Below are 10,590 nucleotides of genomic sequence, written 5' to 3'. Positions count from 1 at the left end.
GTTGCTCCATTTTTAGGTATTTTTGCTCTTTTCAAAATTTGACCATCAATAGTGCAACAGAATCACACTTGAAATAAGTTGAAAAATTTAATGAATAATAACAACAAAATATTTTATTCCTGACATTCAGAATGTGAGTAAAAGATAAAATATGTTAGTATATACCACTGTGTTTTGAGACAATAAATTCTGTAACTTAGTATTATTGTGGAAGCAATTTCTGGGGGAAAAATGTCATTATTTTCCTTAATGAAACACGAGAATACGAATGTGCAGAGCAAGGAATAGATTAATATTTGATTTTTATAGAAAATTCAGATGCACTATTGTTGATTGGTGTCTTCTGTGTAACAGCACACAGGTATTTACTGCTCAAGATCCTTAACCTAAATTGTATTTTTCAATAAAGTTTAAAGTAACTCATTCCTTTCATTGATGCCTCTCTGGAGATGAATTCAGCCATTTTAAACTGTTTCATGCACACCTTGAAAAGTTTGCAAACCACTGAAACATTGGTTATGTTATTTTCAGAATACATTTTTCAGGTGTTTGCTAAATAACATATTTTACAGGTACCCTATGTTTGACATTTGACTGTCAGCATGCAAATCTTTCATTGGAAACAAAATGCTTTGAATATTTCCAGCAAAAGGGACGGAACTAAGTTCTGCAAATCTTAAACAATTCAAGGTTTTCTTGCTTAAATTTTGAAAATACTTAAGTTTAAGGAGCCTTAAAAAAGTGAATTATTTTTTTAGTGCATAATTTTATTTCTTAGTGCGCAATATTATCCTCATTTATATCTTCCTCATGTAATTTGATATAGACATCACAAACAAGATGCTATTGTTTTTCTCTCTTTGTAGCCTCCTTGTTCTTGTTTATATCAAATATGGATGCTGAGTGGCTTTTTCCTGCTCCTTAGGAAGTAAGGACACCTAGGAAGTAGTTGCCATAACTGGCTCTAAGAATAAGCCATTGGCATATTGGCGTTTCTGCACATTGGTAAGATATTCTAAAAAGAGACCATCCACAAAGTTAGAACTACAGATCTCAAGTGCTACTTAAATAATTTAAAAGGACAGAGGAGTCATGTATCAAATACCTTCACTGGCTGATATCAGTGTTTTAATGAGAGATGAACCTGAGCTGTAAATTCCTGAATCTAATGCATTGTACAAAGCTTGTGAATTTCTGAAAGTAAGTTATTTTAGTCTTGGAGTCTTATTTGTCAATAACATATTGCCGAGTTATGCATAAAACCCTGCAAAATCAAGTTCTTAATGTTAAACGAACTTATGGAATTGTAAGTTAATTTAAGATCTGTAATGACCAAGTATTAAAAAAGTGCAAAGTGCTAATATTTCTTTGGTTTTTTGTCTCAGTGCTTTCTTTTATTTTTATCTCTACTACAGTAGTATCTGGAGATTTCTGTCTAGAATCTGTTGAAAGAGATTCTGTGTTAATTATAGCAATAGAAGACTTTTCTTCCATTGAATATCCAGAATTATAACAAAAGTTTAAAATAAAAGGAAATGAGAAAGTTATGGAGACCTTATGCTTAAAGATTATTGGTTTCACGGGACATACAGATAGCCCTCTAGGTCAGTTACAGTTCTCAATTTGAGAACTAGACAATATTAGAAAAGTGCATTCTGTCTGTAGAATAGATCAGGGGGATGAAGATCACTGAGAAAAGTAGTTCTTTTTCTACTTGGGATGTTATTTGATTGTGATTATGTGATTATGGTTATGGTAGATATTTTAATAAGAGTATTAACAAATAATTAACAATTTTAATATCAGTATTAATAAACAGATTATTTAATAACAGTATGTCCTAGTAGATTAAGCAACCTGAGGATAAATGGCAAAAACTAGAAAGTTTATATATTCACTGTGCTCTGCTTCTCAATCTTGTTACTCAGACATGTTTTCCCTTGGTTTTCTCTATGGACTCTACAATGTAAGCGTTGTTGCCTCTTCAAACATAATATAGTAAATATTCCCTTATGCTGTCCAGTCTCAAAAAGATGGGCACCATTAAAAACAGTGGTTATCCACCAGCAGGAAAATTATAATGAAGATGCTGAGTTATACCATAAGCATTAACCTGGCATCCTAAAGATGTGCAGATAAATGTTCAGTTTCAGGTGAATGCAATCCATATCCACAATGGCTTTAATGGAGATTACATGTCTACAGTCATACAGGTAACCCCAGGTTTTGACTACAATTTTTATCACACCTGAATTAAAATTGTAGTAGAGTAGGCCATATTTTCAAAATAGTAAAACAAGTATTTGGGTTTATTTTGTAGTTTTAGAAAAAGTATTTAAAATGAAACCTGAAAAACAGTGGATGTTTCTGTTATAATATTTCTGGAAGGCTATTAGTACTAAATGAGATTATTAGAGGAAGAAAATTTTTTGTGAGATTCTCTGTTGAAAAGACATCTTTGCATTGATTTGAAATTGCACCTTGGTTTTTCTCTTCACTTATATAAATTTCTATGTATCTGATATAACTGCTTTGGTGATAGCTGTTATTTGAACATTCACCTAAAAGGGTTTTAATCTCAGTTCTGATATTATATTAGAGAAGGTGCCCAGCAGTCACTGAAATCTCCAGATTTTCAATTGTGTAACTATTGGAGTTCCTAATTTATTACATTTTATTTTACTATTTGTCTAGTCCATGTCTAGATTTTATTTGACTTTCTTCCCTATTCCTTCAGCTACCACATTTTTTCTTTTTCTGATAACAGATAATGGCTACAGATGTAGATATGGACAAGTGAAGTGATTTCTCTGACTTTAAAAAGACAATGGATCAAATGTGGCAGTATATTATGTCTTCATGAGCATGGTAGAGGAAGGTACTCTTCAAAGAGAGTCAAAAACAGTTGAAGATTAAAAAACATTTTTTAGAAAATCAGTGGAATATCTAAGGTGAAAAGAGAAAACTTAGTACATTAGCATTAGAATAATTGTACAGTCAATTAATTTGCACAAAGCTATGTGAATATCAAAATAAGTCAAATCAAAATGGAATATTTATATTTCAACTAACTTGGTCAAAGTTTTATTCAAGTAAAATATAATGAATTTGCCTTTCCACACTTTTAATCTTTAGTATGAGGTTAGGAAGAACTATTGGAAATATCTGTATAAAGATACTTAACTGTAAATATAAGAAGAAAAGGAAAGTGAGATATCAAGAGAAATGTTCAATTTTTTTATATTGAAAACATTTTAAAACCTAGTTGGACAGATAGTCAAGTTTCTTATAGACTGCTTATAGACAGTAGCTTGATATAAATTAGCAAAATAATTTCATAATTTTTCAGCCAATCCAGAGGGTTGCATTCCAAAAACAAAAAACAAAAAAATTCTCTGGAAACTGTTTGACCTTTTGATTCCTTTACTTCTAAAAGCTCTTGACTGCATTGAATTGTAAAGATTATCTTGGTGAAATTTGTGGTCCCAACTAATACAAGATCAGTGGTGAAGACACAGACTGTTGTGAGTTAAACCTGTCTGGCTGCCAGGTGCCCACCAACCCATATTTTACAGAAATGCATTACTTTACATATATATTTGCATCTGACAGATTGCAAACAGATATACTGTGTCAATGAGAGACCATCATACTGCACTGCATCATTTACTGTGGAAGAAAAACTTTCAAAAATAGTAAAGGTTATTTACAGTATCTGGAAAAACAATGTGGTATGAAAATTAAGAGCCATTTTCTACTGCAGAGCATAGGGCTAGCCAAATATTTGCTCCCCAAACACATGCAAAATCTATAAGATTTTGTACTGTAGTATATGGTTCCAGACTGCATCCAACAAAGATTTTGGCATAGTCTCCAATATAATTTTGCTTGTGTTAGTATGTCATAGTGAATACAAATATTTGTGTACGGTCTTGCAAATCATACTCTAAAATTCTTTAGTCAGCATTTTAATCCCAAACCAGGTCCGGATTGGTGAAAATTATGTCTATTTGCATTTCTGAGTAGATTATTTAAAATAGATTCACTTAAAATTTCAAGATGTTAATAACATAAAACTTAAATGTTGACATTAGGTGCAAGTTCAGTTATTCAGCTCTTATACCCACACAGTTACCTGGAATGTTGCGGGCAGCTCTAATCCACAATTAGAACTTTCCTATACCTTCTCTGTAATCAGGGAAAAAAGGATGAACATTTCAGTCCTTTGATTAAGCATCCAGTATGTCTTCTTTAAACCTATTCAAGTGAATCCATCTGTTTCCTGGACTGTGAGAATCCACATCAATGACCATACAAAATATTTGTTTACTTCATTTTCACCTGTTTAAATAGAAAAAGATTATTTAAGTCCCACTGATTATAATTCTCCAATTCTTTGCTCACTTCTGGGCAATTAATCTGCTGTGGATTCATCAGTCATTATTAATATTCTTGGTCCCCATTTTGTGACTTTGCATTTATCTGGATATATTAAAAATATGCTGTTTTCTTGATATATATAGGCCTTTGTCAGTGTCCTTCTTTAGTTACCTCTACTTCAAACTGAGGGTACCTGATGTTTTGATGAGAAATATGTGTGTTTTCTCCTGAGGTACTTTTTTAGTTTATAGGACCGTATTGATGAGAATATGATTTATTATTTCATAATGATTGAATGCTGTATCAATGTACTGGAATTGGTTGGAATAGAGATAATTTTCTTCACAGAAGCCGGTTTGGTGATGATTTTTAGATCTCTGCTTATAACTGTTGCTAAACAGTGCTTGCACAGCATCAAGACCTTTGGTATTTCTCACTTTGCACATGAATATGGTGGGAGCAGACAAGAGATTTGAAGAGGCTACGGACAGGACAGCTGATCTGAAATTACTAAAGAGATATTCCATGCATTATGACATCATTCTCAGCTATAGAACTAGGCAGGGTTGTAATTTTCCCAAAGTAGTCTGTGTTTGGGGACTGGCTGGAAATCAGTCTGCTAGAGGGAAGTGGTGAGGGATGACCTTTGTAGAAATTTTTTTACTTTTTCTACCCTTCATTTATTAAATTATATCTTGATCCAGAAGGATTTCTTCGTTTTGCCCTTACAAAACCTCTCCACCATTCTGCTGAGCAAGAGTGAGCAAGTAGTTGGTAATTGCATAGTTGCTGAATGGGGTCAACCCACTGGTCTCAGTCATTCTTAATGTGGTTCTGACCACTATCACCCATTTTTAAAGTGCTAACATAATATTAACTTTCTTCCTGTTCCTTAGAAATTCTGAAATGTAACAAAACCTTTTATATGAGCATTAAAATTCTGAGGAAGTATTTGATTATCTGTTTTGAGTGGCAGGTGACAGTTAAAATCTCAGTCTTCATGGCTATCATTTATAAACTACTGTGTATTCTCAGTACATTTGTGAAGAAAGATTGTTTATTTTTATGCATCACCTTTAGCACTAAGTGGAAGAATACAATGACTGACTTTGATTTCCTCTATGTCTGAAGCCATGCTTCCATTTAAAAATTTCTCTTGAAATATTCAATACCAATATGTTAAATCTAAATTGTTCCAAATATAACTTGGCCATTCAAATGAGTGTTTGAAATATGATAGAAAACAGTAATCACAGGAGCTATCAAAATTTTAACAAATTTTATTGTGGAAATCCATTCTCCTCCAGAAAGACCTCTTCAATTTTAACAATTTTATTGTGGAAATCCATTCTCCTTCAGAAAAACCTCTTCAATTATTCCTAAAGTTTTTCAGTCACTTACTGTTTGTCCTCTTTTCAGTGTGCTTACTTCTTGGCCACACATTGTTTTGCATTCATTGCAAAAAGAGGCATACCATGGACAGAATAATGAAGAAGTTTATAAAGAACATAATTCAGTGACTGATGGGCTCAAAGGGTTACACCTGCTAAAATGCATTAATTATTGTAATGTGATGTAACAAACTGTGATGTGACTTTGTTGACATAATACAGTATGTCACTTAGGAATTAAATTAACAAATGAAAGAGTAAAACTAGAAAAAGTCTAGTAGGGAAAGAGTTGCAATTTTAATTTCTAGTTTTATAAAAGAAGATGAAATTATGTTCACTGTATAACAGATTGGTGTCAGGTGAAGTGTTTAGAAGTTCAAGATAATTGGTATTCTGGGAACTCCCAGGGTGCTGAATAATCCTGCCTAATGCTGGGAAGGAGGACCACCGTCTTGTAGTAACTATGGCCAGAACAACAAATATCTGAGGTATTGATGAAACATACTGTAAAAATAGAAAATAATTGAACAATACATAACACACTCACAATGCAATTAAAAAATCCTATACAGTGAAGTAGTCAGAGATATTTATCCCTACTCCTGGAATACAAAGTAGATATTTAAATCCATGAGTTTAAATTATTGGGCCTAACCCTAGATGAAAGAGACCTTTCTTTATCCTTTGATCAACCTTGAGTAGAAAAAAACTCAGAAAGGTAACACTTTTCCAGCTACTGAATATAACAAAATTTTGTATTATATTAATATGGTAGATTGTAAAAGTAACTGTTAGAAACCGATCACTGCTGAATTTAGGCAAGAATGCAAAATATCACTCATGTCTACCAGAACAGGACAAACAAAATATATGGGAAGAAAAATAGATCAAAATATTCTGTGAAGTCTTGAGCAGAACTGATTTGCACTAATTTGTGTGCTTGGTTGTAGGAGAAAGAACTCTGAAACTTGAAACATCATCTTATAACGACACCTTTCTGCTCTCTATTGTGATTGTTGTTATTATTATTTTACATTGCAAGGGATTCTTCAGATGTTTTGGAAACCAGAGAAAATTTAAGAATGGTCCATGAAAACTCATTAGTAACAAGAGTTTCCTCTGTTAGCCCATCTGATTTTTAAAATGTAACCATATGCTGAGGATAGGATTTATTTTGGCACTTAATCATGACAACGTACTATTTTACAATGGATTGCTTCCATGTTCATCAAAACAAACTATTGAGACACATTTAATATCGATTTCTGAGATGCAAATAACATTTGTCAACTTGTATCAGATACATCAGTCTTGTATTCTGACATAATTAAAAAAACCACTTCAGACAATAACAAAATTACTGTTAAAATGCAAAGAAAACCCCGTATATCAGTGGAAATATGTAAAGAAAATGTTTACTGATGAAATGCTACAGCATTTCTGATATATCTTCTGATAATGATGAATACAGAATAATGGGTTTTTTTAAAATATGCAAAATATAATTAAAACACATGTTTGAACATGAGATGTAAAACAACATGCAGAGGTCTGACTTTCTGTGTATAAATGACTTTATGGCAGAGTGAATTGAAATATAAATTTCACAAGCACTTTCAAAAAATGCTTACATTCATAAACATGATGTATACCTTATGGAGTGCATACTTTGTGTCTGGCCTTATGTCTCTGTGTATATATATATACATATATACACATACACATGTATATGTGTGTATTTGATAATGAACCCATTTCTGCTTATTTCTTTGAGTTGAAATTTAGAATATATTTTAGAATTCTTAAATTAAGTACACCAGTGCAGAGACATGTGAGGAGTCCTGCCAATGTTTCCACATTCTAAAGGTGAATATTAAAATTAATTATTAAAATTAAAGTTAAATTTAAAATCATTAAAATTAATGATTTTAGATAAAAGAATGAATCGTGTTTCTTGAATCTGCTGCTCACATAGTCCAGAGGGGTTCATACCTGGTAAAGCATCTTTGTCATTGTGTGCTCTGAGTGAGCCAGTGCAGCCTTCCAAAGGAACCACGTAGCAGTTGCTTTCCATATGATTGTCCAGTTCCTGAGAGCTGCCAAGAAAGAGTGTGCCTAACCAGGGGAAAAGTCCAAAGAGGTAAGAACTGCTTTATTGCATTCTACTTCTTGCTTACTGCTTTATGAATCTCAGAACAGGTGAAACCCTCACCCCAGTTAGGATACTATAACTAAGTTATTTTAAAAAACAGTATTTAGTATAGATAAAAAAGATAACGCTCTAAGATATATGTGGGAAATGCAATTCTTATGGAAATTGCTACCACACTCATGATGCTCTGAGGGGTATAAGGGAGAAAATGATTGCCTAATGTGCAAGGGAAATATAAAAGATAAATGCAGAGGGGATTGTGCTGCAACACAGGCTCCAAGAAATAGGCCAAGAATCTTTTGGTTTTTTATTATTTAATGGCTAAATATAAGAACTGAGTGAGAACTGTGAATACCTAACATTCAGCTAATTCTGGAGGAATTTGGATAGTTGAGATGGGACTTCAACCACGTTGTCTGGTTGGCCTATACACTTTTATTTTACAGAGTCATGAAGTTTGCTGGCGTCAGAGCAAAAATGAGATTATTAATTTTAAGGGATTGAAAATTCAAAAGATTGAGCTGACTAGCATGTTTCTGTAGCAGCAACTGAGAAACAGTAACTTGTATTTGTTGAAGACAGAAAAGGAAGACATGCCTCTGCTATTTCCTCATGAAGAAGTGTGTATACCTTTGACTCATTTCAACTGTTTTCGAACTGGAGGAAGATGGGCTTCCTAGAAGCTGTGATGGGAGGTGTCTGAACACTTGTCGTTGAGCAGCAGCAGCCATGAGAATGGTAGAGTGATTTGGTCGTAGGGTTAAGAGGGAATGTGAGCTCTGTCTAAGAGTTGATAGGACCTCTGGGATCATGGGACCTCTGTCTGCCTTATCACCATGGGAAAGTGATGATGTTTCACAGTGCTCACTCCCAAGTGCCAACTGGAGTCCCAGAAGTAGCTCCACAAGGGATATGCCTCTGCCTAGGCCCTGAGCCACTGGGTGATGGAGCAATGATTGTAAGCAAGCAGGCACTGTAACATAAGAAAAGAAAACAGAAAATGAAAAGATTCTTTGGAGTGGGCTTTGGAGAGGAAAAAAAACCCTGAAAACCATATTGCATGCAGAAAATAATAGTTAGAGGCTGCACTCAAATACTTCTTTGGGATGAATTACTCAAAAATTGGCATGAGGAGTAAGGCTCCTGCTTCACTTCCAGGTGTGCATTAACAAAGTTGGTCTAGGCTGCTGGGAACAGCTGAAAAGGAACAAATTTCCTTGGGGAAAAATCAGAGCTGCTTGAGCCTGATCCACCTGTCATCATGCACAGGAAACAGTGGAAGACAGTGGACCGAGACATCCAGCTGTCAACCATACTATCTGTCTCAGGAGGTTTATTGCATGCCAGGAGTTCAGGTGCAAATTGCTTGTAGAGGCATTGCCAAGATTTACCTGTTTTTCAAACTGATACTCCTTATTGTCTATGTGACGCCGACAATACCACCAAGGAAGACCCGGAGCACATCACAAGAGATTAGAATTCTGACAAAGGACCCTTTGACTGCCTTACGGTGTGATATAGAGAAGATGGATGCAGATTTTTCTTAGAAATTCACAATGAAAGTTCATGAGGCAATAGCTATGAGCTGGAACAAGGCAAATTCCAATCAGATATTAAAAATAATAATTTTAGCATAAGGGTAATCAAATATTTGAATGAGTTGCTCAGTGACTTTATGTAATCTTTATCCATCTATTAACAGTTGGCTTTATATGAACCTGAACAATATTATCTGACTTAGAAATGTGGTATAATTTCAAAATTGTCCCTTGCTCTGAGCAGGGTATGGAGTAGCACCATGGATGCCCAGAGCTTCTTTTCAACCTTAAACTTTTATGGCTTATGGGACAGTAGTTGAGACAGAGAACAAATTTTTCTGTTCAGTACAGATTTTTTTTTTAAATGCTGAAGTAGCTTAGAACTGAATATAGCATCTGATAATCATACAATACTGATTATGCTCTTTAAGTGTTTAGATAACTGACAGCTACTGCTATAAGCAGGAATTTCTAATTAATGCCCTTAGTGTCACTAACCAGCCGTAAGGTCTTCTCCTGTAAATTAGATGGCCAAAGCTCAGTTATCTCTTTCACCAGGTCAGAGAGCAAACTAGTCTGTTAGCCCACTGCTTGTTTCTTTCAAGTGTTAAACTCTCAACCTAAATGGCTTTTTTTCTCTTACTTTAAGGAATTTAACTGTGCCTTACAAGGCATAAGGCATCATTGTGAGGAAAAACTGCATGTTTAAATTGGCAGTGATAGAAGGACAGGGCATATGAGAATAAAAGGAAAAAAGAAAGTGAGAAGGACAGAAAGAAAGATAGGCTAACCTTCCTAATTCTAAATGCCTCATACATAGTCCTAGAGTTGTAAGATGCAGAAGGAAAAGCGAGAAGGAACCAGAGAGAGATGAAGCAACAGAATATCCCTATGCCTACCCCATCCTACACACATGAAAAGGTTTATTGTGTTCAGAAAATCAAGTAAGGCCTTCACTGGAGGATAAAATGTCTCTGAGAAGCCACAATTTAGTGTCTATGGTAGTACATTGAAAATCAATGCTGTTGGTGTTCACCATTTTTCTTAATAAGTGGAATCCATCAGATGCAGAAGACCAAGTGTACTTCCAAAATTTGGGGTCTTGAGTACAGTCTTTGGAGCAATCCAT

This window comes from Corvus hawaiiensis, chromosome 3 (genome assembly GCF_020740725.1).
Source record: "Corvus hawaiiensis isolate bCorHaw1 chromosome 3, bCorHaw1.pri.cur, whole genome shotgun sequence".
Classification (NCBI taxonomy): Eukaryota; Metazoa; Chordata; class Aves; order Passeriformes; family Corvidae; genus Corvus; species Corvus hawaiiensis.
This window is presented reverse-complemented; position numbering follows the sequence as displayed.